Raw genomic sequence first — 6158 nt, forward strand, 5'->3', positions numbered from 1 at the left:
AATGAGCCAATATTGTTAAGTTGACCTACTCAAAAAACAGAGCAATGATCTGTTTACACTTTTTGGAGACCTACAAATGGTTAATGTATTGTTGTCTCAGCACAAACTGTGTAAGGAGAATAGAACCTACACCTATAAGAAGAAAAGACTGTTGATGACCCTTAACTGCACTCATAAGCAGGTGAGAAGTTCCTGCTGAAGGCCCAATATACTTCTGTTGACCTAACATCAGAAGCCGCAGGGGGAAGTTGAAGCATAAGGAATGTAAGCCAGACTACTTGACAGGTGACAGCTGAAAGTTTAAAGCCTTCAACGTTATGAGATCAACACATGCCCAAGCTCCGCTTCAATATCTTCCTGACAACCATTAGGATTTATGATTAAACCGAATGATTTGCATGGTGACTCAGGCTTGCAGTACCTCTATGAGGATATCAACATGTTTATCATGCCTACGAACACCGATTCCAAGCCACGGTGAGAACTGCAATTCTGACAGACTGCTGTAGCTGACAGAAATGGGGTAGGACACTTAAAATACAGCGCTGTGTAATGAGAACTCTGTGTGTGAGCAAGTAAAGAATGTGGTGGGAGGCAAGGCCTTACAAGCTGCAAATTCCACATGCAAAACCCTCAAAAGAACTAGTAATGGGAAAAATCTCAATCATCAAACAAGCAGGTTGCCGAGACAAGATAAGCATGGGAGAACTAACAGAAAGTGGCATTGCTCACATACCTGACATCACTGTGATGTGCCTGACATCACTTTTTACAGCTGTCAGCATTGTTCAAACCTGTATGGGTTTATGATGGGGATCCCACCCCTCTGACTCCGTCTGACAGGTATGATAATGAACCGAATATGCTTTATGCTGAAAACTGGTTTCATCGCATCCGGTCGTCTGAGAAAGTGTTAGCAGCATGGATTGACGACTTTTAAGATGATAAACTAACTTAGCAAGATTTTTTTTTTTATTGTTGCCATGTCAATTGGTTTTAAAGCTTACCCCACTATTGACAGAATTTTCCAGTGTTCTCACTGTAATACATCTTCTGAAAGAGTAATCTCCTGATCAAAACTTATGCGAAAAAAAAAGAAGCAGAAACAAGCGATATCATTTGTAAGCAGATGCATATGTAAAATAATGTGATCATCAACATTTAACAGCATATAAATAAAAACTACCAAATGTTACTGAATAAAATGTTATCCAGGATGAGTGAAAATGTGACACAGGACTGTGAAGCTTGATGGACTCGATCTAATCCATCTGAGTTTGATCCTCGTTCTGAATACAATGCGTACATAGTTTTTGACAAACACACAATTTTCTCAGCTTTTAGCTCAAAATTGCGCTTTTTTATGAAACTTACCCACATTAAGAGTAGATGAAAAGGAATGCATGAAGCTAGAGTAAAACTGTTTTGTTGTTGCTTAAAAACAGAGGCTCTGTTCTTTCTTATAGACTATATTGCATGTTCAGTTACAACTAAATATTCTGGTATTTAGTTGTTTTTAAATACTTGGGGTGGTTAGCTACTTTTTTCAAAAACTGTGGAGGGGAAAGAGTTAATATCTACGGAAGAGGATTAGGGCCAAACGATAATAAAAAAAATAAAACCATCTCGAGATTAAAGTCATTATAATGGCGGATTAAACTTGTTAAATTTCGAGAAAAAAAGTCGAAATACAATCTTGAGAATAAAGTCATTAAATATCGAGAACAAAGTCGTGTTTCGAGAAAAAACTAGTTAAATTTCTAGAAAAAAGTCGAAATACAATCTTGAGAATAAACTAATTAAATATCGAGAATAAAGTCGTCGTGTTTCGAGAAAAAACTCGTTAAAATTTCGAGAAAAAAATTCAAAATACAATCTTGAGAATAAAGTCATAAAATATTGAGAATAAAGTCGTGTTTCGAGAAAAAAAGTTAAATTTCGAGAAAAAAAGTCGAAATACAATCTTGAGAATAAACTAATTAAATATCGAGAAAAAAAACTTGTTAAATTTCGAGAAAAAAAGTCGAAATACAATCGTGAGAATAAACTAATTAAATATAGAGAATAAAGTCGTTGTGTTTCGAGAAAAAACTAGTTAAATTTTGAGAAAAAAGTGGAAATACAATCCTGAGAATAAACTAATTAAATATCGAGAATAAAGTCGTTGTGTTTTTCGAGAAAAAAATGTTACATTTCGAGAAAAAAAGTCGAAATACAATCTTGAGAATAAAGTCATTAAATATCGAGAAAAAAAGTCGAAATTCAATCTTGAGAATAAACTAATTAAATTTCAAGAATTAAGTCGATAAAAAACTCGTTAAATTTCTAGAAAAAAAGTCTTCATAATCTTGAGAATAAACTCATTAAATTTAGAGAAATTTAACAAGTTTTTTCTCGAAACACGACTTTATTCTCGATATTTAACGAGTTTATTCTCAAGACTGTTTTTCGAATTTTTTTTCTCAAAATTTAATTACTTTTTTCCCGAAAGACAACTTTTTCATGATATTTAATGACTTTCTCGAAATTTAATGAGTTTTTTTCTCGAAACTCGACTTTATTCTCAAGATTGTATTTCGACTTTTTTTCTCGAAATTTAACCAGTTTAATCTGGCATTATAATGACTTTAATCTCGAGATGGTTTTATTTTCTTTATTATTGCTAGGTCCTAATCCTCTTCCATAAATATCTGAATGTCAGCGAGAAGAACATATTAATGTGTCAACCAGCATATGTGATGGACACTGGTTATGCTCATCTTTGGTATTGCTCCTTTAAAAGCATCTTGAGTAAAACAGCCCAATATTTAACATAGCACCTAAATGGGAGGCGATGTAACCTGTTTTACAGAATACGGAAATTTGTTGCGAACAACCCACATTGGCAAAAAATAAAACACAAGACAATACCTGCCACCTGAATAATATATTCCCACCTGTTGACCTATTTAGGAGATATAGAATTGGTCTTCGGTGCTCTGCGAAGCTGCCATGAATGTCTAGCTTGTGAAATAAAGGCAGTTCATACTCAAAAGGAAAACAGCCACCGATGATGAGTCTTTATCTTGCATTAGATTAAGCTTGTTTGACAGAATACTTTGATTTTGGGGGGGTTCATTTAAAATAATGACTTTGAATTTAGCACTTAGACAAAGAGTTGTTATTTGACAACTGAGTTGAAAATCTCTTTGGCAACTCCACACATTCCAGAGCAATATGGATCTCCTCACTACTGACAAAGGCATTCCTCAGAAGAACAGCTTGTTTATTATGTAAAGCCTTCACAATCAGGCAGTGTAAACTACACTTCAAAAAGATCAATAATCTAGTTTTGAATGTTTAAGGGAAGTTATGAAAGCCCTGCTATCCAAGCAATTCTGACAATCACAGTCCTGATTTAAGTTTGACAATCTCACTGAAATAGGTGGACGGATAGTATGGTGTAAACGGATTAAAGTCACCATGAAATCAAAACAATCCTTGTTTTTTTTTTTATGGAATATTGTAATATCCATGCAATTCATTTTTTTTTTTTTCACTCATGTGCTCTTATAATCTCGAATCAAAATAACTTCCCCTTCCTCTTGCAGTGACATCTCTTCTCTGATGACGAGGGCGGGGCAACCTGTCACTCACATGAGATCAACCAATAGCAAACCACATCTATCCAAACATCCAATCAATTCTCTATCGACAAAATAAAGTCCTGTCTATAGCTGGATGGTGTACTGAGTTTGTACGATATATTGATATATTATCTTATAAACGATATATGTAATGAGGGAATACCGTTTATATCAATGATATGAGCACATCTGAAAACTGATGGAGGAAAGTGCATAATCAAATTTGTTTTAAACATGAGCCATGCTTTATATTAAAGGCATCACAATAAGTGGTAAGATATAACACGTATATTTTAAAGAAGCTTGCCCCATCAGACGCTCTGACATGCTGACTGACAGATACATGCGCTGTTTAATGCATTTGAGATGTATTTCTCAATATTCTTGAATATTCTCCATTTGTTAATGTTAGAAAGTCATGCAAATAATTCCATATTGAATTTTCAGCATCATTACTTCAATCTTCAGTGTTGCATGATCCTTCAGAAATCATTTTAATATTCTGATTTGCTGCTAAGTTTTTAAATACTGGTGCTTAACTGTTAATATTTCTTATTATCATGGCTAATATTATTATTATTATTTTTTTTTTTCAGGATTCTTTGAAAGTTCAAAGAACTGCATATTTAAATCATAAATATTATACAGACATTGTAAATGCCTTTACTGTCACTTGATCAATTTATAAATAATTGCGAACAGCAACAACAAGGCTGTTAAATTCTTAAATTTTACAATAGGTCCAGAGCCATAGAGATACTGTAGTCTAGTTGTATAGTTATAGTACTAGTATGGTAACACAACTATCTCTAAATGGCTAGGCCTGCTTACCCTGAACTTTTGAATGGTAACTTGTTGGTTTCCACAACTTGAGTTGAACTATTTTCAACTCGCTTTGTATTGTTACAATATCATCAGTGTGTAAATGAACTAAGTTTAATCGTTCTATTTAACAGTTATTAGGCTAACTGAACCAACAAATCCACGTTAATTTGTCAGCAAAAGTTACGTTTAATTTTGACAGAGCTCCAGCATTTGTGAAAACTAGATAATTTCAGATTTTTAGGCCAGATTTAGCAGGCCATTAACATAACAAATTATTGTTAGGTTTATCACCAAAAATGTAATCATTTGAACAGCATTATGGCAAAAATGGAACACTATGACAACAGTTTTTCTTACCTGTAGGTAGCAATAGCATACATGACGGCGTTTGCCTCGGGGGTTGGGCGGAAAACCAGAACGCAAGTTTCTGTTTGGCCTCAGGGTACGTTTACTCATCAACGATATTTGCTAAAAAAGGAGAAGTTTTTCGTGTAGCCTTCAGGCGACACCATTGGCATTGTCAAAACAATCCTCATTCACACGGATCCGCGCGAAAATGAAAACGCTGCTACCAGGCAATGGCGATGAAACATGTATGAATGGGTGAATGTGAGGCAAAAGTGTAAAGCGGTTTGGTGGCCATTGGGTCTGTGAAAACGCTATATAAATGCGGTCCATTTACCATTTTTACCATTTACCAAATACTATCTTAAAACAATTAATACGCATGTGCATGACGTCATCATTTTCGCAGATTTTTTTGTTTACACAAAGACCATTTTCAAAAACTTGCACGTTGAAACCCGTCTTCTAGTTGGCTTTTTTCAGCCAGACAAACCTGTTGTCATGTTTGAATGGCCAAAATGCAAAAAAATAAAATAAAAATAAAAGGTTTATGGTGGTGAACAGCTCCTAAAACAACACTGTGCTCCTGGGCCCGTATCCCTAAAGATTCTGAGAATCCTCTCAGAGAGCTCCTTAACCTAAAAATTCCTTGCCAGGAGTTTTAGCTTGGAACATTTTCAGTGAACTCTGAGCAAGGAATGAATGGAAAATCAGATCTTAGTGTTGCTAGGTATGAGTCATCATTTCAAAAGCCGTGGTTGACCCTACAAGTTTGATGAAAATGAACTTTTGGTGATAATGAGCAAAGGATGTACCCTCAAATCAATAAACATAATTATACACTCTAATCTCATGCAGACTGTAATTGTAAATAATATTTCACATTCAAGAAAATATCTGGAAAATGAATAGTAAGCTGTAGGGGTTATAGCCTAACATTAGAATCTAAAATATGTGAAAACATAAGCTCAAAACACCCAGTTCAAATAATGATTCGTGTCTTATTTGCTCATTAATATCCTAGCTGGCATATGTACTTTCACTCCCATATGGGACCCCATTGAAAACAAGATGGCCTATCTCAAGGGGCTGTCCTTAATGAAGTACAAAATTGCAATGTTACAATTCAGTCTGGTTATGATTCTTGCACGACCCAATCTGTAACGTCTCAATAATTCCCTGTCATCCAGTGTTTGCAGGACATTTTGTGCAGCTGCTTAGGGGAACTCCTGAGCCACTAAAAGTCCTCTTCCCTCTGCTCTTAGCAGATCTTCGCCTTGGGAGCCTTTTTTTTAAGCGCTTGCGGAATAGCTTTTATATTAACTGGGATTTTCATGTCAGTTTTAGGGGAAATTTTAAGAA

This window comes from Pimephales promelas, chromosome 1, assembly GCF_988280905.1.
Source record: "Pimephales promelas chromosome 1, fPimPro1.hap1.1, whole genome shotgun sequence".
Classification (NCBI taxonomy): domain Eukaryota; kingdom Metazoa; phylum Chordata; class Actinopteri; order Cypriniformes; family Leuciscidae; genus Pimephales; species Pimephales promelas.